General features: G+C 43.6%; 1 long non-coding RNA gene across 3 annotated transcripts in view; it reads left to right on the top strand.

Moving 5' to 3' along the window:
• Positions 1–24,749, top strand: part of LOC123332631 — a 53,202-nt gene that overhangs the window by 715 nt on the left and 27,738 nt on the right. For all 3 annotated transcript variants that reach the window (XR_006549543.2, XR_006549544.2, XR_006549542.2), the window contains exon 2: positions 17–108. This is a non-coding gene — a long non-coding RNA (uncharacterized LOC123332631). The remainder of the gene's footprint in view (positions 1–16; positions 109–24,749) is intronic.

The following is a 24,749-nucleotide window of genomic DNA, read 5'->3' as shown; positions in this document are numbered from 1 at the left end:
TGCTTTGACTCCTCAGGGAGAGAACCTGTTATCTGGAGGTGAAGGACTCTGCCCCAGGATGGGGAAGTCTGCCCCTTTCCCGGGATGCGCGCTGATGCTTCCCCAGAGGTGAGCTTCCCTCCCGGCCGCGGGGTCTCCCGTGAAACCTTCAAGGGCCCTGTCGCGTCTCCTGTTTTCTGACAATATACAAAACTGTTCGGAAAACCGAGCTTCTGCACAGCGCTTTCCTCCATGTGGGGATTGCCCACCTGGGCTACAGCCCTCCGGTTTGGCCCGGAAAAAAACAACAGCTCTCTTGTAGTTTTATGAGCAAACTCCTTGGAAAAGACCCCAGTGTTGGGAAAGATTGAGGGCAGGAGGAGAAGGGGACAACAGACAATGAGATGGTTGGATGGCATCACCGACTCAACGGACATGAGTCTGAGCAAACTCCTGGAGATAGTGAAGGACAGGGTAGCCTGGTGTGCTGCAGTCCATGGGGTCACAAAGAGTCAGACATGACTTAGCAACTGAGTGACAACAGTCTTGTGAGAGAGGGTGTTGACTGATCACTTGCCTCCACACGCAGCTGCAGCTGATCATTGCCATCTCCTGGAGACCGGCTTTGCTCATTTGCCTGTTTGTGTTCAGCTTTGCTTGTTTGTGTTCTTCTGGTTTTCCTTCCTTTCCCTCACAGAGTCCTTTGGGGCTTTCTTTGCTGGATCTCTTCTTCCAGGCCTCCTGAAGTTCTGGTGCCTGAGGACTCAGTCCTTGGGCCTCTTCTCTTTCCTCAGTCACGACCTCATCTAATCTTGTGGACACTGTCGGAGAAGGTTTTCAATTCCATCTGGTCCCACCCTTTTCTTTGAACTCCAATAGGCATGTTCAACTCCATCCCTTTCATACTGGCATTCATAATAGGTGGGTTAAAGGTGACCATGGATACAATTGCTGGTTTATTTTAATCCACCTAATACACTACAGAGCTCCTCCAGTGTCCCCAGTCTCAGTAAAGGGTACCATCCTTTATCCTTTTTATTCAGGCCAAACTCCTTAGATTATCCTGATTCTTTAGCCTAGCTTGTTGATCCAAGCACTTCTGCCCTAGTTTAAGCCATGATAATTCTTACCTGCACCTTATGGAACCTCCCACTGGGTTCCCTGCTTCTGCTGCTGACTCTGGGAAATTGTCATTTCTTGTCTTCCACTTGCCCTTTTGTAACCTGCCCCACAGACTCCCAGCATGTCTGAACTGTACTTTGCCAGGTTCCCACAGCTGCTGGCTTCCAGTGGGCTCTGCCTCTGGAGGCACGAGCAAGAGTGAGCAGGGTGAGGAGGAAGGCAACCTTATGCTTCTGGGTTCTTCAGTGTGGTGGTTGCCGGCCATTCCTGTAGTGGAAGTGGAGCAAGGATGGTTCCTCCCTTGGCCCAGGGGGCTGTGTCTAGTAGACGCAGGGTGCCAGTGGCAGCCTCTCTGGGTGGCACAGGTGCTGGTGCAGCCCCCCGGGTCCCTTCCAGGGGTATTCTCAGCAGCTTCACATCTGTCCTATAGTCTCTTACTGTGTAGATTCCCTCCGCCTGCCGTAGGCTGAGTGCTTTCTCTTTTCACATCTGGATTCTGACTTTGCTACAGCCTTTCTCCACCCAGCTGTCAGTTATCAAGACCCTTGATCCTGTTAGTTCCCTGCTCAAAGCTTTCCATCCGCTTCCTGTGACATTTAGAGTAAAATCCAAAACCCACACCATGTGTCCTGCCTGCAGCCTCCTCTCCAGCCTTGTTCCAGGTGATCCTCCCACTGAGTGGAGTGCTTGCCTCGTTGCTCACAGAACGGGAAGCACATCCCCGCTCAGGGGCTTTACTCCCGGCTTTATCCTCGGCCTGGAGTGCTCAGCTCACCTAACTTCATCTCTGGTTAAATGTAACATCCTTAAAGAAAACTTCTCTTAAAAAAGAAAAGAAGAAAAAAAAAAAAAAGCTGTAGTCTCCAGTACATACCAGTGTCTTAAGCCAACTCCATCCCTGAGGGTTGCCTGTGCCTAGCAGGCTTACAGTCTCAGGTCAGTGAAGAATCCTCCCGCTTTCCCAGGGCAGGGCATTCCCGGGAGACCATCCCAAAGGAGATGGAGGAAAGCCGAGAAGCATTTAAAATGCTGAATCTGTTTTCTTAATTTTATTTTTGGCGTATAATCGCTTTAGAATGTTGTGTTAGTTTCTGCTGTACAACAAAGTGAATCAGCCATGTGTATACACAGTGAAAATCCTCTTTGGATTTTTTTCCATCAGCAAAGACAGTCAGTTCAGTTCAGTCACTCAGTCATGTCCTACTCTTTGTGACCCCATGGACTGCAGCACTCCAGGCTTCCCTGTCCTTCAGCATTTCCTGGAGCTTACTCAGATTCATGTCCTTCGGGTCAGTGATGCCACCCAACCATCTCATCCTCTGTTGTCCCCTTCTCCTCCTGCCTTCAATCTTTCCCAGCATCAGGATCTTTTCCAAAGAATCAGTTCTTTGCATCATGTGGCCAAAGGATAGGAGCTTCAGCATCAGTCCTTCCAATGAATATTCAGGACTGATTTCCTTTAGAATTGACTGGTTGGATCTCCTTGCAGTCTAAGGGACTCTCAAGAGTCTTCTTCAACACCACAGTTCACAAGCATCAATCCTTTGGTGTTCAGCTTTCTTTATAGTTTAACTCTCACATCCATACGTGACTACTGTTAAAAAAAAAAAAACCATAGCTTTGACTAGACAGACCTTTGTTGGCGAAGTAATGTTTCTGCTTTTCAATATGCTGTCTAGGTTGGTCAAAGCTTTTCTTCCAAGCAGCAAGCGTCTTAATTTCATGGCTACAGTCACCATCTGCAGTGATTTTGGAGCCCAAGAAAATAAAGTCTGTCCCTGTTTCCATTGTTTTCCCATCTATTTGCCATGAAGTGATGGGACCAGATGCCATGATCTTCATTATTTTTTGAGAGTTGAGTTTTAAGCCAGGTTTTTCACTCTTCTCTTTCACTTTCATCAAGAGGCTCTTTAGTTCCTCTTCACTTTTTGCCATAAGGGTGGTGGTGTCATCTGCATATCTAAGGTTGTTGATATTTCTCCTGGCAGTCTTGATTCCAGCTTGTCCTTCATCCAGCCTGGCATTTCGCATGATGTACTCTGCATACAAATTAAATAAACTTGACAATATACAGCCTTGACAGGAGAAGGCAATGGCACCCCACTCCAGTACTCTTGCCTGGAAAATCCCATGGATGGAGGAGCCTGGTAGGCTGCAGTCGATGGGGTCGCTAAGAGTCTGACACGACTGAGCGACTTCATTTTCACTTTTCACTTTCATGCATTGGAGAAGGAAATGGCAACCCACTCCAGTGTTCTTGCTTGGAGAATCCCAGGGATGGGGGAGCCTGGTGAGGTGCTGTCTGTGGGGTCGCACAGAGCTGGACACGACTGAGGCAACTTAGCAGCAGCAGCAGCAGCCTTGACATACTCCTTTTGCAGTTGGGAACCAGTCTGTTTCCATGTCCAGTTCTAACTGTTGCTTCTTGACCTGCATACAGATTTCTTATGAGGCAGGTAAGGTGGCCTAGTATTCCCATCTCTTGAAGAATTTTCCACAGTTTGCTGTAATCCACACAGTTAAAGGCTTTGGCGTAGTCAGTAAGGCAGAAATAGATGTTTTCCTGGAACTCTTGCCTTTTCTGTTATCCAGTGGATGTTGGAATTTGATCTCTGGTCCTTCTGCCTTTTCTAAATCCAGCTTGAACATCTGCAGGTTCTCTGTTCACATATTGCTGAAGCCTCACTTGGAAAATTTTGAGCATTACTTTGCCAGCGTTTGAGATGAGTGGAATTGTGCGGTAGTTTGATTGTTCTTTGGTGTTGCCAGCAAAGACAAGTGCTCACATAGGCCTTTAGTGACAGCACAGCGATGTCAGACAAACTTTCAAAGTGTGGGCAAAACCTGCTTCTAGAACTGTTGCAATGTCACATTGGCTCAGAGTTCACCACAGATCACCCTTTTTGATCTGACACAGGTAGACATTTTAAACTTTGAGCCAATATAAATGTTACATAAGGAACTCTGTAAACTGGCCTATGAGTCTCACCACAGTTTTTTAAACATAAACAATGAGCAGAATACCAACGTGAAAACAGAACAGGAACCAGTGTCATCTAAGGTAGGTTAACCCCTGAGCAGCCAAGGGCTGCTTCTCTTGCCTGGAGGGTTAGACCTTAGGATCTTGAGAAGAATGTATTGTGATTCTAATATTAGGCAACGTCCCTGAGGTTTGACTCCTGACCCACTCTTGAACATTTTTTTTTTTTATTAGTCAGAGAAATCAGTTGATGGCATTTTGTTAGGCATATTTTAAAACTGTTCAAATTCTTCTTTGTGTGGTTTTCTAAAATTGAAGTATAGTAGATTTACAATATGTTGTTAATTTCTGTTGCACAGCAAGGTGATTCAGTTTTGTGTATATATACATTATATGTATAATATATATTATATATATATAAATTTTTTTATTTTTATTTTTTTGCTGTGTGGCTTGTGGGATTTTAGTTCCGTGACCAGGGATTAAACCCAGGCCCTTGGCAGTGAAAGCACAGACGCCTAACCACTGGACCACCAGGGAATTCCCTGTATATATTCTTTTTTTTAATATTCTTTTCCATTATGGTTTCTTACAGGATATTGAGTATAATTCCTTGTGCTATACAGTAGGACATTGTCCATCCATTCTATGACTAATACTTTGTAGCTCTTAATTCCTATCTCCCACTGCATCCCTCCCATTTTCAACTCCCATCTTCTCAGTTCTGTAAGCCAATCAATTTTTAAATGTCAGGGACCCAGCGTTTGAATTGAATTTTTTGCCACTGGCTACCAAGAGACCTGAACGTGATAGAGAGACTTGCCACATTTCAGTTAATTCTGTTATCCAGGTCCTTAGGTCAAATCCATTGTGGGGCGAAAGAAGTTAAAAGATGTTAACAGTTTTAAAAACACATCCGTGGTCAGTACGCTCCTTGCAGTGGGGTGTAAGTCGTTTGCTTTCCACCAAGCCAGACTAGGGCCTGAAGGTGGAGGACTGGGAACACTACACAGGGAGCAGCCTGTGCCCCCTGAGGCTGAGAGAACTCAGGGGTCTGTTGCCCCCATCCCTTTAGGAGAGCCCTCCCTGGCAGCCCCTGAGGAGGTCTTGCATATTGCCTTATGTATTTTCTTGTAATCAGGATTACATTTTTACTGGATATGACATAGATACAAGAGTTGATGAATGATAAACATATACAGTGAACTATGACAAATGTAACCCACCTATTTAACTGCCACCTGGAATGTTACCAGCACCCCTTTATGTCCATATCCGGTCACTGGTACAGAATTTCCAGGTGAAAGCAAATATGTGTGTAACTGTAGCAGCCAGCTTTCCAGTGTGCTCTTGCCTGTTCGTAGTCCGCGCGCGTCTGACAGTCCGCTGGCTCCACAGCCTCGTCGGCACTTAACAGTGCCACCTAAGGGAAGTTAACCGTTCTGGTGGCTGTTTCTCGGTGCGACTTCTTTTTTAATTTGATTGGCTGTGCCAGGTCTCAGTTGCAGCACACAGCATCTTCAGTCTTCACTGTGGCACGTGGACTCTTTCGTTATGGCATGTGGGATCTAGTTCCCTGACCAGGAATGGAACCTGGGCCCCCTGCATTGGGAGCGCAGTCTTAGCCACTGCCAGACTACAAGTGGGGGCAGCTTATAAAGGCAAAAAGCAGAAAGTTGCTTAAGCTGTTTGTCACGAGTTAGGTTTGGTGCTGGCGAAAAATAAGGGTGCTGGTTAAGCAGGGGTTGGTTGGGGTTCAAATGGTTGCCTAGTTACAAGGGGGGACCTTGAGCCCTTAAAGGCTGCAGCTGGCAGAGATTGTTTTGAGAACAGCTGTTGGTGTCCTTGAGCTTGATACAGTGCAGAAAATGCACGTTATCAGTAATGCAGGATTGTGTCTGAAACCACATCCACCAAGGCTACCAGCTCCACGCCTGAACCATGGGTGCTCCTTCTTGGCTTTTAAATGATCTTAAACATGCCATCAAAACATACATCAGCATACTCATAAAGAAGCCTCTTCTAAAAAATCATGTTCAGAAAGTATCCATGGAGCCTGCTTTATTGAATGTTCCAACGAGAATGGTTGAGGATTTTGCCAGAGGACTCTTCTGTGCCCATGGAGATGGTCCTCTGACTGTTCTCGTTAGATCTGCTCTGATGATAAATGGCATTACTTGGTCTCCTCATATAGAACAGTCTTGACTGTTAGGTGCCACTTTCCTTGGGAGCTGCCAGACTCTGCTAATATTTTATGTAAGAATTTTTCAGTGACAGTTATAAGGAAGATTGGTCTGTAGCTGTATTTTGTGTGTAATCTTTCTAAGCGCTGACATTAATAGCATTAATGTTACACTGATAACATTAAGAGAATTGAAATTATTTCCTTTTTGAATGCCCTGACACAGTTTACAAGGTGTAGGTCTGATCTGTGTTATCAAGGTTTGGTGGAATTCTGTGAAATGTCACGCCTGGTGCTTTGGAAGAGTGTATTGTTACAGCTTTCACAATTTCTTTCTGAAACCAGTGTGTGTAGACTTTCTTTTTTTGGGTCAGTTTGACAAATTATATTTTCAGAAATTTATTCTATCAAGATTCTAAATGTATAGAATGGTGCGAAACAGTGTGTCATGCGCTTTGGGGTAAGTTGTTCTGTGTGTTCTGCCTATGTACCCATCCCTGCAGTCTCTCTGGATTTCCTCAGTAGCAGTGAGCTGTACTTTCTGCAGAAGTAGTCTGATTCGAGCACTGGCCACATGCTGTAGTGTGTGTTCGGGCAGCCCCTCTAGTTCTGTGTCAACCAGTCTGTTTTTACCACGCAAACAATGTTGAACCTGTCCCCAAGGCTCTGTGAAAGTTTAATCCTACAGCTCTCGTAGAACCTTCTGTGTCCACACAAACAGAAGGGCTTAGCTTCTTACCATGACTTTTTGGAAATGTCATTTGATGGTTAATGAGTAACTGTCCTCAGTGTTGTGTCTGTTTTGATGAGTGGTTGATGCTGGGGCCTGTGGGCTGCTTGGTCAGCGTCAAGCAGGACTTTGTCATTCTCTGTTTGGGACGCAGAAGTGCCAGATACTTACTTTGGTCTCATCTCCACCAAGCACTGTCCTTGACACCCTGGGAAATATCTTACCAACCCCCAGAGCCTCTGTCAGTACTCAGCTTTACTTTAAAAAAGCAAAAAACATAAAATCTCTCCTCTGTTAGACTCTGAGCTCCTTTAGAGTAAGAGCATGTCAGATTTTCCTCTTTGCATCATAAAGTGCTTCTTGCTCTTGTCCTTATTTAGCAGGTACTCAGATTGGCTAAATGTTACAACTATTAAAGCTGTAATTAACAATGTGGATATTTTGTGAAAATACATAAAAATATAACAATGAAGATTAAAATTATCTATAGATCACTCCTTAAATATAAATCCTGAGGCATTTCAATATATTTTATCCCAGCATTTAAAGATTATTTTTGTCCCAGTATTTTTTCTCTATTCACAAATGTGTTGTTGTTCAGTCACTCAGTTGAAGTACTGATTATGTAATTTCCCCTGACCACGTGTTAAACACATGGTTTTTAGTAATTCTCTATTATTTCTTTGTATCATTTATTTCAGTTCAGTTCAGTCACTCAGTCGTATCCGACTCTTTGCGACCCCATGGATCGTTTATTTAATGCTTCCCTAATAGTGGACATTTAAATTGCTCTTTTTTGAAAATTTTAAAGTAAACTATAGTTGATTTAGTGTTATGTTAATTTTCCTGTACAGTTATGCATATATATATTGAGTTGGCCAGAAAGTTCATTCAGGTTTTTCCACACCATCTTATAGGAAAACCCAAACTAACTTTTGAGCCAACCCAATACATTCTTTTTAGTGTTCTTTTCCATGATGGTTTCTCCCAGGATATGGGATATGGAGCCCCATGCTATGCAGTAGAGCCTTGTTGTTTATCCGTCCCATACGTAACAGTTTATCTCTGCCAGTCCCAACCTCCCAGCCTGTCCCTCCCCCACCTGCCTCGTCAACCACTGATGTGTTCTCTACATCTGTGCTGCTTATGCACAGATAAGTTTGTGTCATATTTTAGATTCCACATACAAGTGATATCATTTGCTCTTTGCCTTTCTCTCTCTGGCTTGCTTCACTCAGTATGTTAATCTTTAGCTGCGTCCATGCTGCTGCAAATGGCATTATTTCGTTCTTCTTAGAGGCTGAGTCATATTCCATTGTATATGTGTACCACACCTTCTTTATCCATTCCTCTGTTGATGGACCTTTAGGTTGTTTCAGTAGCTTGGCTGTTGTGAATAGTGCTGCTTTGGACATAGGGGTGCATGTGTCTTTGTGAATTAGAATTTTGCCCAGGAATGGGATTGATGGATCATATGGCAACTCTAGTTTTTTGAAGAATCTCCTTAGATTCTTCTGCAGTGGCTGCACTAGTTTAGATGCCCACCAGCAGCGCTGGAGGGTTCCCTTCTCTCCACACCCTCTCCAGCATTTGTTATTTGTAGACTTTTTAATGATGGCCATCCTGATTGGTGTGAGGTGGTACCTCAGTGTCATTTTGATTTGCTTTTCTCTAATAATTAGTGATGTTGTAAGTTTCCCCTCTCTTAAATAGCGTTGTGATGAGCATCCAAGGTATATGAATTACTAATGACATTTCTGAATCTCTCCTTAGGATGTACTCCTAGGAATAGACTTAGTCCATCAAAGGATATAAACTGTCTGTCCATCTGCTTCTGTCCACGCCCTGACCGCCTCGAGGCTCCAGGGCCTCAGGACTGCTCACAGGGACAGGTCACGTGTTCCCTCCTTTCATTGTGGTCCATAGAGACAGGATGTTAAGTCGGACCATAACCACCCCTTCGGTGACTGTACCATTTATCTTCAGACTTTAATCCTTTTATCTGGATTTAGGAACAGTAAAGGGCAGTGCAAAAAATACGTTATGACAGGTAATTTTCCATTATGGAATCGCTTAAGCTGTTGATGTACTTTTAACATAAATTTTAATAAGAGTTTTCAAAGACTGTAACTAAAATAGAAGACTCGTGACCAGGCTACAAACTGGAAATGATAATCTTATACCGTTTTATGAAGCATGTTAACTAACCTTGTCATGGTTTTCTGTCAACTGCGGGTGGATAAATATTAGTAATGTTTTCTAAGTTATTTGAAAGGTCTATAGTATCCTATTGGTGATCAAGAAAGGAGCTACAGTTTTAAGTAAAAATTTCTCCAGGATGATACTTCATCATGGGTTGTAAATGTATAAATCTGATCATGGGTGTTCTTACCTTCTTATATCGAATATTTCTTCTTCCATGGCAGTAGGTCATTTTCCTATGAGATATTAATTGCTGATCTAGTTTTGTTTGTATTGACTATTTCTCTGTCAGTGGATTTAATCTTACGTTGTGTATTTAAAGGGCCTTTTCAAGCTCTATAACTGGTAATGCCATACCAGCTTTTCTGTTTCTCAATTTCTATGGTGGTAAAATACACACAACATGAAAATAACCCTCATCACCATTTTTCACGTGCAGTTCAATGGATTAAATATGTTGATAACGTGCCACACCCCACCATTCACCCCCACCACATGGTCATCACGTACATTTGAAGCCCTGTCCCCATCACACATTCTCTCATTCCCCCTCCTTCCAGCCCCTGGAAGTCTGCTTTCCCTGCTTCTGGTTTTTACTGCTCTAAGTACCTCATACAAGTGCAATCATACAGTATTTGTGTTTTTGTGACCAGATGATTTTACTTAGTGTAATATCCTCAAGGTTCATCCAGGTAGCATGTGTCAAGATGTCCTTCCTTTTTTAAGGCTGAATAGTATTCCACTGTGAATATGTGCCACATCTTGCTTTTCTGTTCATCTGTTGGCAGAGACTTAGGTGGCTTTCACATTTTAGCTGTTTTGAATAATGCTTCTGTGAACATGAGTTCTACAGATAGAGTCCATGCTTTTCATTCTTTTCAGTACATGCCCAGAATTGGAACTGGTAGGTCATCTGGTAATCTGTTTTTAATTTTTTGAGGAACCACTATACTGTTTCCCATAGTGGGTGTACAGTTTTACATTCTAACCAGACTTGCACAGGAGACCAATTTTTCCACAATTTTTCTGGGTTTTGTTTTGTTTAATTGTAGCCTACCTAATTAATGGGTGTGAGGTAATTTCTCAGTATAGTTTTAATTTGCATTTTCTTAATGGTCAGTTGTGTTTAGTATCTCTTCCTGTATTTCTCGACCATGTGTGTGTATTCCTTGGAGATGTACCTGTTCAAGTCCTGTTTTCATTTTTTTTTTAAACAATGGTCTTTGGTTTTGTTTTTAGTATTTATTTATTTGTCTGTACTGGGTCATAGTTGCAGCATGTGGGCTCTAGTTCCCTAACCAGGGATTGAACCCTGGCCCCCTGCACTGGGAGCTTTCATCTTAGCCACTGGGCCACCAGGGAGGTCCCCCTTGTACATTTTTTAGTCAGGTTGTTGTTGTTAAGTTTTTGGAGTTCTTTATATAGTCTGGGCAGTAGTCCCTTATCAGAAAAATAATTTAGAAATATTTTCTTCCATTCTGTGGGTTGCCTTTTTACTCTTGGATATTATCTTTTAATAAACAAAAGTTTTTAATTTTCTTGAAGTCTAATTTATCTGTTTTTTTCTTTTATTGGTTGTGCCTTTGGTGTCGCATCCGAAAAGTCATTCCCAAATCCAGTGCCGTGGAGGTTTTGCCTAATGTTTTCTTCTAAGAGGTTTATAGTTTTACGTCTTACGTTTAGGCTTGATCTACTTGGAGTTAATTTTTGTATGTGGTGTTAGGTAAGGGTCCAGCTTCATTCTTTGGCATGCAAATACCCAGTTTTTTCCAGAAACATTTGTTAAAAAGATGGTTCTTTCCCCACTGAATAATCTTGGATCCTTATCAAAAATCATTTGACCACATATGCAAGGGTTTGTTTATTCAGGGGCCTTCTGTTATATTCCATTTTTCTATATATGTGTCTTTACACCAGTACCAAACTGTTATGGTTAGCTTTGCAGTAAGTTTTAAAATCATAAAGTATGATTCTCTAGCTTTGTTTTTCTTTTCCACAGTTGTTTTGGCTGTACCAGGCCCGTTGAGATTCCATGTGAATTGTAAGATGGATTTTTCTGTTTCTGCAAATAATGTCATTGAGATTTTTATAAGGATTGGCATTGAGTCTGTGGGTTGTTTTAAGTAGTGTGGCCATCTTAACAGTAAAAGGGCATCCAGTCCTTGAACATGAGATGTAATTCCATTTATTTATGTCTTTAATTTTTCTCTGCAGTATTTTGAAGTTTCCATTGTACTAGTTTTTTACCTCCTTGGCTAAATAAGTTAATTTCTAAATATTTATTTCTTTTGATGCTATTGTAAATGGGATTGTTTCATAATTTCCTTTTCAGATCGTTTGTTGTTACTGTATAGAATAGAAGTACAGCTTTTTGGTGTGTAGACATTCTATCCTGCCACAGTACTAAATTCCTTTAATAGCTCTTACAGTTTCTTTGTGGAATTATTAGGGTCTACTATATATAAGATATATTGACTTTGAACAGAGATAATTCTTCATGTCCAATTTTATACCTTTTATTTTTCTTTTTCTTCCCTAACTGCTCTGGCTAGAACTCCCAGTACTATGTTAAATAGAAGTGGTTAAACTGAGCATCCTTGCCTTGCTTCTGAAACTTAAGAGGAAAAGCTTCCGATCCTTCACCATTGAGTATTATGTTAGCTGTAGGTTTCTCATATATGGGCTCTTATCACATGATGTACTATCCTTCTGTTTTTATTTTGTTAAGTGTTTTTGCCATGAAAGGGTGTTGCGTTTTGTCAGATGCTTTTTTTGCATCGGTTGAGATGATCATGGGGTTTTTTCCCCTTTATTTGTAATGTTGTCAATGTCGATTACATTGACCTGTTTTCCTATGTTGAACCATCCTTGCACTTCAATAAATCCCACTTGGTCATAGTGTATAAACTTTTTGTATGCTGCTGAGTACTTTTTTTCTTAAGATTGATTTATTTAGTTTTTGGCTGCACTGGGTCTTTGTTGCTGTGCCTGGGCTTTTTCTAGCTGCGGCGAGCAGGGCCTACTCCTGATCGCAGTGCGCAGGCTCCAGGGCGCATGGTCTTCAGGCGTTGCAGCACGTGGGCTCACTAGTTGTGGTGGATGAGCTCAGTTGTCCTGCAGCACGTGGAATCTTCCCAGACTGGGCATCAAACCTGTGGTGCCTGCATGGACGTCTAAGCATGGGACCACCAGGGATGTCCTGTGCTGGTGAGGTTGATTTGCTAGCATTTTGGTGAAGATTTTATCATCAGTGTTCACAGGGGATATCAGTCTGTAGTTTTGTTTTCTCCCAGTGTCTTTGTCTAGCTCTGGTGTCAGGTTCATGCTGGTTCCATAGAATGAATTAGGAAGTCCTCCTTCCTCAGTTTTTGGGAGAAGTTTGTAAAGATTTGTTCCTCTTTATGTATGTGCTATATTGAGTTGCTGTACAAAAAGTTTTTTATTTTGATGAAATCCACCTTATCTATTTTTGTTACTGCTGGGCTTTTGATGTTATCTGAGAACCCATTCCCAAACTGTGGGGAAAAAAAAATAAGTGGTGTTCGAATATAAAAATGCTATGGAAGGACTAACAATAAAAAACTAAATAGAAGACTTGAGTTTTCAATCTGAAAACTGTAAGTAGCCCAGGAGTTATCATACCTGTAGGGGGAGGCAGAATTTTCCCTTCCCCTCTTAGGGTTTTTCAGCTGGACCTAATATAGTTTCACAGGTGAAAACATACGAACTTAATGTAAGGTCTGTGCGACATCAGAGCCCTCATAAGGAAATGAAGATGCAAAAATGTGGCAAAATCGACATGCTTTTCAACTAGTTTGAACAAAGAGGCAGTTGTAGAAAAGTAACTAAGCTCTGTAGAGAGGCTGAAGGAAGATGAGAGTTATTTTAACCAGGTCTGTGTAGATTCATTCACTTAGCTTTGACTCCTTTCCTGGAACAGGGATGGCATCTTTCACATGTGAATTTTTATGTCCTGTTTTCAAAAAGAGGAGCAGAGATTAAACTGCTCTTCAATGCCTTTCTGACAAAAACATCTGCTGTTTTTTCAGGTACCTTTAGTTCAGAATGATTCTTATGCCAAAGTCGCATATGCAGGGGTGGCATGTTCCGCCACCCTTCATTCCCCTTCAACCCACTTGGAAACTCCCCCAGAAGGTTTCACAGTCCTGAACTGAGTTGGTGGATTGTTTCACAGCTCACTAAACTAGTCTCCTAGTTTTGAGAACTAAGTGCAGTTAAACTCTTGTGTCTGTTTCAGGGGGCAGTGGTGCAGGTGGGAGTCCCTGTCCTAAGTTAGGTCTGTGTGTGGTGTGAGCAATCAGGCATTTATGAAAGGAGTGTCTGTGGAAACAAAAGAAAAAGATTCAGAGTTGGGAACCTAGTTTCTGAGTTCAGAGGGATCCAGTCAAGATTTCTCGATTTGAGCTTGAAGCAGCTTCAGATGGTGGAGTGAGGATGGCAGTTGTCATTAGGCTAATTTCCTGGTTTGCAGTTTGAATGGCTCTGTTTGTGAAATTGAGTATCCTGTGAATTTCCTTAGCAGCCTGGAGAAGAGCAGGTGAGAAGGTTGTCCACACATGATCTGTTGTGGCAATTCCTCTGAAGTTGACACCATGTCATGCAGCTTTAGCTTATGGTACTTCAGGGAGAGGATAGTTCTTATTCTCAGTGATTCCAAGTTAGAATGGTGGGACAGAAATTGCTGTTGTTAGTTTGAGTAGTTGTAGCTAGATATTGGAGGAGACTAAAATAATCAGGATCCAGTCCAGTTTACAGGTAGGTAATCTTGTTCATTTTCTTTGAAGTTTTGTTTTCTTATAATAACCAAGGGGGTGTGTGGTCGTTTTCCACTGAAACCTAATTTTCTCTCTGTATTTACCCTGTTTTTCTCAAATGTCATTATAGTAAGACTTGTTTATAAAATAAGTTTAGTCTTATCTTGACCTGATTGTTTATATAAATGCAGCAAGAATGGTGATTTTTCATTGGAATTATGACTGATTTATGTAGAGTGAAAGTCACTCAGTCGTGTCTGACTCTTTTCAACCCCATGGACTATACAGTCCATAGAATTCTCCAGGCCAGAATACTGGAGTGGGTCGCCTTTCCCTTCTCCTGGGGATCTTCCCAATCCAGGGATTGAACCCAGGTCTCTCACATTGCAGGTGGATTCTTTACCAACTGAGCCACAAGGGAAGCCCAAGGACATTGCCAAATTGATCATTGAACTTCATTAAAAATTAAAAACTTCTGCTTTGCAATAAAAATACTGTTAATAGAATGAAAAGATAAAATAGGGACTAGGGGGACTGCCCTGGCCGTCCAGTGGTTAAGACTCAGAGCTTGCAATGCAGGGAGTATGGGTTTGATCCCTGGACAGGGAACTAAGGTCCCACATGCTTCACGCAGTGTGGCCAAAAAAAAAATAGGGACTAGGAAAAAAATCTTTGTAAAAACATATCTGAAAGAGGACTGGTCTCCAGAGTGTACAGTAGAAAGAACAGTTTAAATTCAATAATAGGAAAATAACCCAGTTTAAAAACTGGGCAAAAGATCTAAGTAGACCTTATCAAAGTATATACAGATGGCAAAGAAGCATATGAAGAGATGCTCAACACCATGAATCATCCGGAGATTGCAGATTAAAACAACAATGAGCTGCCTCTACACACCTATTAGAATGGCCCAAATCTGGAATGCTAACAACATCCATTGTTAGCAAAGATGTGGAACAACAGGAATGTTCATATATTGTTGTTAGGAACCCGAAGTAGTAGAGCCACTTGGGGGAGTTTGACAGTTTCTTACAAAGCTAAGCATAGGCTTGCTTCCTTGGTAGTTCAGATGGTAAAGAATCCGCCTGCAGTGAAGGAGACTTGGGTTCGATCCTTGGGTTGGGAAGATCCCCTGGAGGAGGGCATGGCAACCCGCTCCAATATTCTTGCCTGGAGAATTCCATAGACAGAGGAGCCTGGTGGGCCACAGTCCATGGGGTTGCAAAGAGTCAGACACGACTCAGTGACTAAGCACACACCCCCGAGTATAGGCTTACCACATTGTCCAGTGTTCATGGTGCAGTTATTTACCCAAATGATTTGAAAACTTACACCTACACAGAAAACTGGAACACACATGTTAATGGCAGCTTTATTCTTTTTATTTTAGTTATTAATTTTGGCTGCATCGGGTCTTCGTTGCTGTGCAGGCTTTTCTGTAGTTGCGGAGTACAGACTGTACATTGTGGGCCCAGTGCTCATGGCACATGGGCTTCCCACAGCATGTGGGATCTTCCCAGATCAGGGATCGAACCGGTGTCCCCTGCATTGGGAGACAGATTCTTAACCACTAGACCAGCAGGGAAGTCCAGCAGCTTTAATTGCCTAAACTTGGAAGTAGCCAAGAAAGTAGCCACTGATTGTTTATCAGTCAGTGACTAGATAAACAATCCCTTCTACATCCATACAGTGGAATTTTACTAGGTGGTGAAAAGAAGACATGGAGGAGCCTTAGTGCATATGGCTAAAGAGAGCAGCCCGTCTGAAAAGACTGCATAGTGTATGATTCCAGCTTTATGACATGCTGGAGTTGGCAAAACTGGGGAAGGTTTATACAGATCAGTGGCTGCCAGGATCTTGGGTGTGGGGAGAGGTTAGTTCCTGAAGCAGAAAGCGTTTTTTGGCAGTGAAGCCAACTCTGTGATACTGTCATGATAGGTTCATGAGATACATCTGTCAGAGGAACCCATGGCTGACCGGGTGATAGCAAGAGTCAACCCCAGTGTGAACTATGGACTTTGGTTAATAATAATGTAGCAGTGGAAAATCACATGGACAGAGGAGCCTGGTAGGCTGCAGTCCACGGGGTCGCTAAGAGTCGGGCACGACTGAGCGACTTCACTTCCACTTTTCACTTTCATGCATTGGAGACGGAAATGGCAACCCACCTCCAGTGTTCTTGCTTAGAGGATCCCAGGGACGGGGGAGCCTGGTGGGCTGCCGTCTATGGGGTTGCACAGAGTAGGACACAACTGAGGCAACTTTTAGCAGCAGCAGCAGTGTTTATTCATCAGTTGCAACAAATTTATTAGTGCACAATGTTAATAACAGGAGAAATTGTGTGAATGTGTAAGGAGCAGCATTTATGAGAACTCTGTACTTTCTGTGAAATTTTTCTCTAAACCCAAAACTGCTCTAAAAATTAAGTCAATTGTTTTAAATGGACAAAGGGTCTATTATTCAGTGGTGTGCCTCTAAAAATAACATAAAAATGGGCAATAAGCACTTAAAGATGCTCATATATTACTCTGTAGACTCATACAAATGAAAACACAGGCAGTACCACATGCACTTGGTGGCAGTAATAAAAAGCAGATGACAGGTGTTGGCACAGGTTTGGAGAGATGTGCAGCCATCGTGGAAAACAATGTCACAATTTCTCAGAGTGAGACCAAGTCACCACATGACTCAGCAGTTGTACTTTGAGAACGTACCTGAGAGAATTGAAAACACATGTCCACACAGAAACATCTACATGAAAACTCCTAGAAGCACTATTCAGAGTAGCCGAAAACTGCTTATTTCTGTCAGATCACTAGGTGACCACTCAATGTCCATACACAATAAAGAATACTGTTTTAACAACAATAAAAAAAAAGTTTTAAAAAGTAAACAAACAACAGCAAAAACCCAGCAGTAGGAGTAGAACATATCTGACTCCAGAATTGCTGGACTGTGATAGTCAAAATTCCCAATTTTCAATACAAAGTTACTAGGCATGCAAGAATCAAAAATGTATGGCCCCCTCACAGGAAGAAAAGATAGTGAGCTTCCCTGAGAAACACTTTATTACATTTTAGAATGTCTGTGTATATATTTATTTGATTGTACCAGGTCTTAGTGTGGCAGGATCTTCCAACTTCAGTGAACGTGTGGGTTCTAGTTCCCTAATCAAGCCTTGAAGCCAGGGGCCCCGGTGTTGGGAGCATGGAGTCTTAGCCACTGGACCACCAAGGAAGTCCCCTCTGAGAAGTACTTTACTTTAACAGACTCAAATCTGCTGCTGCTGCTGCTAAGGTGCCTCAGTCGTGTCCGACTCTGTGCGACCCCATAGACGGCAGCCCACCAGGCTCCCCCGTCCCTGGGATTCTCCAGGCAAGAACACTGGAGTGGGTTGCCATTTCCTTCTCCAATGCATGAAAGTGAAAAGTGAAAGAGAAGTCGCTATGTCCGACTCTTAGTGACCCCATGGACTGCAGCCTACCTGGCTCCTCCGTCCATGGGATTTTCCAGGCAAGAGTACTGGAGTGGGGTGCCATTGCCTTCTCCGACTCAAATATGCACAGAGAGCTAAAGGAAACCAAGAGCCTGATATCTCAACAAGTAGAGAATTCTAGCAAACAAATGGGAAGTATAGGAACCAAGTAGAATTCCTAGGGGATCTGACACCAGCTGGGTGTCCACAACTCAGTTATGCAGTTCTAATACCAGCTAACTGGAGTCAGCATCAGATGCCACCTGCTGGAGGGCAGTGTCCTCCACAGACTGTACTTCCTTCAGATGGCAGCCCACATGGGGATCCCCAGGATACCCACAGTTCCCTGCCCAGGAGACTAGAAATTCATTTCCTGCAGTCTCCTCCCTTCTGTACTTGGCTGGAATGCATCACAGAACGCACTGAAAATGCTACATTTATGACCGTGAATTTATAAAAGACACAACCCAGGAACTGCCAGATAGAGGACATACTTAAGACGTGGTCTGGGGGCCAGAGAGGATGCAGAGCTTCCGGGCCATCTCCTCTCAGAATCTGGGCCCATCGCCCTCCCAGCGTATCAATTGCTTACCAACCAGGAAGCTCCCTTGGGTTTTATAGTCCAGAGTTTTACATGGAGTTTTATTACATAGATATTATGATTGATTACACCATGAGCCACATGATGGACCGTGGTCTCTAGCCTCTCTCAAGGGGATCAGAGAGGTGAGGTTGAAATTTCCAGCCCTTTCTGCATGTGGTTGGTTTTTATAGTGACGGGCTCTTGTGCTGTAGCTGTCTACAGGCCCCTCCACGTGTCACCTCAGGGTACAAACACGCTTATCACTCAGGAAAGTCCAAGGGTTTTTAAAGTTCTGTGCCAGAAACTGGGGCCAAAGCCCAGGTTTACTCTTTTTATTCTATCAGAACAGGTCAGTTGAGATTATCCAGCATGAGGAGCAGAAAGGAAAAAAGGATTGAGGATAAATAAGCAGAGACTAGAAGACCTGTAAGACAGCATCAAGCAGAGCAACATATCCATAGTGGGAGATATGGAGAGAGTAACATGGAAACATACTACCATATGTAAAATAGATAGCCAGTGGGAATTTGCTGTATGACTCAAGGAACTCAAATCGGGCGTGGTAACAACCTAGAGGGGTGAGATGGGGAGGGAGGTAGAAGGGATGTTCAAGTGGGAGGGACATAGGTAAACCTATGGCCGATTCATGTTGGTATTTGGTAGAAACCAACACAATACTGTAAAGCAGTTATCCATCAATTAAAAATAAATTTTAAAAAATCAATTAAAAAGAAAAGAACTTGGAAAGCTTAGGAAATGCCTGGAAACCCAACCTTTCCAAGGTTGTCGTTTTGAAATTAAGAACCACTAAGTAAAGGGAGAGGGTCTCTGGAAAAAAAAAAAAAAAAATATATATATATATATAAATTGTATAACAAATACACAAATACACCCCCGACATTAGTAGAATGAAGGGGTAAAAAGCCACACGAGCATCTCCACTGATGCAGAAAAGAAATTTGACAAAGTTCAATATCTTTTAATGATAAAAACATTAAACAAGGTCTTCCTTGGTGGCTCAGTGGTAAAGAATCCACTGGGTTTGACCCCTGGTACGGAAGACCCCACATGCTGTGGGGCGACTGAGGTCGTGCACCACAACTGCTAAGCCTGTGCTCTAGAGCCCATGGGCTGCAACTGAAGCCCACATGCCCTAGAGCCTGTGCTCCTCAACGAGAGAAGCCACTCCGATGAGAAACCCACACACCGCAACTAGAGTAGCCCCCACTTGCCACTATTGGAGGAGACCGTGCACAACCATAAATGAGCAAATAAATCTTAACAAACAAGGAGCAGAAGGAAACGTCTTGATGTGTTTCCCACCCTCGGAAATTCCCCTACTTTGTTGTTGTTCAGTCTTTGCAACCCCATGGACTGCAGCCCGCCAGGCTCCTCTGTCCTTGGGATTTCCCAGGCAAGTGGGTTGCTATTTCCTTCTCCATGGGAGCTTCCCGACTCAGGGATCCAACCCCCGTCCCCTGCATTGGCAGGTGAATTCTTTACTGTTGAGCCACCAGGGAATGCATTTTGTGTATTCAGTCTTTGAAATCTTTCAGCACATGTCCTGAGTTAACCAAATTTGCTGATGTATTGAAGGCAGCACTTAAACAGCTTCATCTTTTAGGATTTTAAATAGCTCAGCTGGAATTCCATCACCTCCACTAGTTTTGTTTGTAGTAATGCTTCCTAAGGCCCACTTGACTTCCCACTCCAGGGTGTCTGGCTCTTTGCTCTCCTATAGAACTAGTGATCACAGACAGCTGCCCAAGCTCTGGGGGTGTGGGTGTGCGTTTTGCCCTTTCTGCCCCAGGGACACCAGACTTCAAACATTTGTCCATTAAAAAAAAATTTTTTTTTTAATAAAGAATGACCAAAATAATCATTGCTAACATTGATTTCTGCTTTGTGGTAAATAAGCCCTTTGCTAAAGAGCTTTCTGTGACCACCTCATGTAATAGAGGCAGGGAGTGTGTTGTCCATATGCCACAGCTGGGCAAACTGAGGGCAGCGACTACCTTGTTTAAAGACGCAGAGTTAGATGGAGTCAGTGTTCTGAATCTTACTCTGTGCAAGTTCCTAGTTCTGGATAAATCTTACTGTTTATTAAGTGACTGTACTAGCTGAGATAAAATAGAAAGGTGGGTGAGAGGAAGCTAACTCTTCAGGTAATTCTGCGCAGGCTATGAAATTAGAATATCAATACTTCTAATTCTGGAACAGCCGCTAAGACTAATCGAGACAAAAATTTTCAGTAATTTTTCAAAATCTATTTCTGGCTCTGTCGGGATCAGCTGTTTTCCTAAGAGCTTGCTTCAGCCCCAGTGGTGGGATTCGGTGTCTTCTGTAATGCATCAGTTAGGGTTCAGGCAGAGCAAAGCAGCAGCAGCTCATTTACCCTGGGGGGCTGGCTGGCACAGCTTGGCCACACAGCCCACGAGGTGTGACTGCACCTGCCAGGGAACCCCAAGTGTGCAGGGCAGCTGTCAGAGAAGGAGACAGAAGGCAGATTGGGGAGGAATGAGAACACATTTGACCCTGGGACAGAGAGCTGAGCACACACGCCTGGCTGTGGAGTCAGGGCCCCGGAGGAGGAGCCAAGGAAACGTGGGCAGCCGCCGCCTCCCGGGAGAAGAGGACACAGCATCCACAAATGTGTCTTCTCGAGGATTTTACCTGCCAGGCCTTATTGGAGTTTAGATTTTCTGTGGGTGTGTTTGTCTTTGCTGTTTTGAATGTGATCTTTAACCAGTTTCTACTTGGTAATTGATGACATACAGGAAAGCTGATGGTTTTTGAAAGCTGACCTTGTCTCTTAGGAGTTTTCTGAAACCTCTGATCTGCTCTAGTAATTTCTCAGCTTTTCTGTATTTTCTGGGTTGGTGATCTTGCCACCTGTAAACCATGGGGCTCTTGTTTCTTTCTTTCAACACGTGCACCTCACATTTCTTGCTTGTCTGACTGCACCGGAGAGGCTGGCAACTTTGGCTTCTGCTCTGTTCATGCTATTACTCATTTTAATACTTTTTTCTTCCATTTGTTTCTTTTCCGAAGAACAGTACGTATATATTAGCATTAATTTTTCTGCCTTTCATATTTTCAATGTACTACCATATATATAGCATAAAATGTCATTTTAGTCATTTTTAGTAGATTTCATTGGCATTAGGTATGTTCAAAATGTTGTCTGGTTATCACCACTACCCATCTCCACATCTTTTTCATCCCAAACAGAAACCCTGTGCCCATTAAATAACAACTCGTATTTCCCCCTCCCCCAGCCCTGGTAGCTTTTATTCTACATCCTGTCTATGAATTTTCCTATTCCAGGAACCTCTTGAAAGTACAACCCTACACATTTTGTCATCTTGCATCTGGGTTGTTTCACTCAGCATAATGTTCTGAAGATCCATACATGCTGTAGCAGGCGTCAGAATTTCATTCCTTTTTATAGCTAAATAATATTCCTTTGTATGAATATAAAGCCGTTTTTCTCTGATGGACCCTTGTGTTATTTCAGTCACCAATGGTGAATAATGCTGTGATGAACACGGATGTACAGGCGTTTATTTTTTAAGTTTCTGCTTTTAATTCTTCGGGGTATAATCTAGTGGAATTGCTGAATAATGTGGTATTTCTGCATTTCAGTTTTTGAGGAACTGCCAAACTTTTCCACTGTAGCTGCACCACTTTACCTTCTTAGCAGCAGTGCGCAGGAGTTCCAGATATCTCCGCGTCCTCACCAATACTTCCTCTGAAAACATTTATCTCTGATTACAGCCACGGTGACAGGTGTGAGGTAGTATCTCATCTCGGTGTTCGTGTGCATTTCCTAAATGTCTGCTCACGCTGGGCATCTGAAGGGTCTTCTTGGAGACGAGGTTCTCACCTGTGGGGTAGGATGTTGACTCCCATCAGCGTCAGACAGCTGCACTGAGCTGTGAACGCCCAGGTGGCTTCAGGACCGCTGGCTTCCTCCTGCTGCTCCCGTCTGCTGCCGTGACGCTTCCATTTCCGGTAGCGTGCTGTTCGGCACCAGGCTTCCTTCTTGCTTCCTATACTTTGTTTCTGTGTTGACATTTTCTCTCTTTGTTGAGACATCATGCCCTTTGGTCTCTTTACTTCTCTGGCCCTTGTCCGGGCACATTCGGGGGTAATTTCTGTTATCTTTTCTTCCTGGTATACGGCCATACATTCTCAAGTCTTTGCATGGATAATTTTGTATTGAAAACTGGGGCATTTTGAATATTATAGTTTGCTCCTACAGTTTTTGGCTATTCTGAACATTCACGTAGAAGCTTCTGTGTGGACATGTGTGTTGGGTTCTCTGGGCCCACACCCAGGAGTGCAGTTGCTGAGTCATGTGGTAACTGTCTCACCTTCAGTGGTGGCTGCCCTGTTGAGGTTCCTCCCGCTAATGTCAGAGGGTCCAGTTTCTCCCTGTCTGCAGCAGAGCTTGTGTCTGTGTTTATTACAGTCGCCAAGCACACGCATACTCGTATCTCAGGGTTTTCTTCTCCATTTGTGTAATGGCTGAAACAAGTGGAGAAGTAGACTGTACTTTGTAGAGCAGTTTGGGTTTAGGGTTTATGCTAATAAAGTGACTCTTGGGGGTAGCTACCCTAGGTAGCTTTAGGAGGGTGGTTGGTCATCAGAAAGACCACCAGAGCACCATCACCTCTGTGCCTTCCCTATGCACTGCTTCCATGGGGCATATATTCCTAAGCCCTGTAAGCTGTTCCAGCCAACTGAGGGCAGGGGTCGCTGGAGGGGTGGTCACAGAAACCCCCTATTTATAGATGGTCTGTCAGAAGTACAGGTGGCCTGGACCTGCAGTGGCTTCTAAGTGGGGGCCGTCTTGTGGGCCTGAGCCCTTGACCTGTGGGCCTGACACAAACCCCACATAGTGTTGGAGTCGAGTGGCTGGATGCCCCACTGATGTGGGAAGGTCTGGAGCATCAGTTGCGGTGTGTGTGAGCCCCGCACATTTGGCGCCAGAAGAGACATGAATCCTGCTGCTCTTGTTTGAGGACAAGGTGATGCCTGCCAAGCTCCTTAAATGTCACACTAGAAACACAGAGTCTCTTACTCTTAAATTTCTTCTATAATATTCTATATTCCAACAGCACTTAAATCTTTTTCTGACAGCATGGCAATGGATTTTTAGATATGACAGCAAAAAGTAGAAGCAAGAAAAAATTGGGCTTCATCAAAATTAAAAACTTTTGTGCAAAGAGTAGACACTGTCAAGAAAGTGCATAGAAAGCTGGCAGAATTGGGAGGTGGGGAGAATACTGCAAACCATACATCTGATAGGGGCCCAGCACCCAGAGGGTATGTCCCACAACAGAAAGACAAGCCCATAGATGAATGGGCACATGTCTCCAAACCATCAGAGCCGGGCAGTAACCCTGTGAGAAGCTGAGGGATGTCATTAGTGACGTGCACTGAAACTGTAATCAAGTGGCAGTGAGATACTGCATGCTGTACAGGGTGGCATAGTAACAAAGACCACAGACGCACTGGCTAATGTTGCTGAATTATACACGTGAAGGTTACTTTCCTGTTAACGTGAATTTGACCTCAGAACTTTGTCGTGCTGCGTCGTAGCCTGCAGGTGACAGTATTGGGGTTCTCCTGCCTCTCTCCTCCTGTGGGGTGAGGGGGGCAGGTGCGTGGCCCCAGGGAGGACTGCTCTCCAGGTCATTGGTGGGCTTCATACTGGGGAAGTGCCAGTGTCAGTCATTTTTAGGACTTTCTGTTTGGTTGGTCAGATTCCTTATTAAAGGCTCTAAAAACCTCCAGCAGGCGCCGGGGCCATACCTGCCAGCACCTGGGAGCTAAGCAGCAGGACAGAACACAAGAGTCATCTTTTAATTAATACAAAAGTTTAACAAATTTCTTCAAAGGCAGTAAGCTACAAGTTAGCACTTAGAAATAGTCTGAGCACATATTTTAAAATGTTTATTTTATAAAAGCTTGCATGGCACTGCCTGAGACAGGACTTCATGCACACTCACACACGAGACTGGATGCACAAGAGTGCCACAAACACACCCATGGCCAGCAGTTACTGTTGGAGGACCTGCTCTCCTGGAAGACAGAAGGTATTAAATGGAAGGTGGGATAAAGAACACAGCCAGCCAGGGCACCAAATGTGCAGACTTAAAAACCATGATAAGAGTTAACGTTTGGGAGAAAAGTGCACTTAAAATTGTAACGCTTTTCTTGATGTCCGGAACGATAGTGTGAATCCTTAGAATAAGAACATGAAGCTCGCATCCTTTCCCTGCTTGTCTGGGACCGAAGCCACGGTCCAGGTGAAGAGCTCACCTCCCATGCTGCATGTGTGGCATATCGTTCTCAGTGGTAGTTTGGGGCTGGGATGATTCCATTTCAGCCACGGTCGGTGAAGAGTCTTACTAAAATTCCCACTGCGAGGATAGCAACAGCCAAAACTGCAGCAGCCCTGCCCTACACAATCAGCTGGGTCCCTGTCAGGACGTCATGGCAGGGGCCGCCCTGATCAGCTGCACAGTCTGGCTCTTGGGTCGGATGAGGTCCAGCAGGATGGCCCCAGCCCGTGCTTCTTTCTCCAGGATGGACAGATCTGTTTGTGGAGAACAGGGAGATGATATTTACTTATGTGGGAGTCTGAGTGAAGGCGTTCCTGGGTGTGACATGAGCCCACGTGGTTGTTGGTCACTGGCTGTTAACACATGGG

The sequence above is a fragment of the Bubalus bubalis genome, chromosome 3, assembly GCF_019923935.1.
Source record: "Bubalus bubalis isolate 160015118507 breed Murrah chromosome 3, NDDB_SH_1, whole genome shotgun sequence".
Taxonomy (NCBI): Eukaryota; Metazoa; Chordata; class Mammalia; order Artiodactyla; family Bovidae; genus Bubalus; species Bubalus bubalis.
The sequence above is the reverse complement of the archived record's forward strand: the minus strand, read 5'-3'. Positions and strand labels throughout refer to the sequence as shown.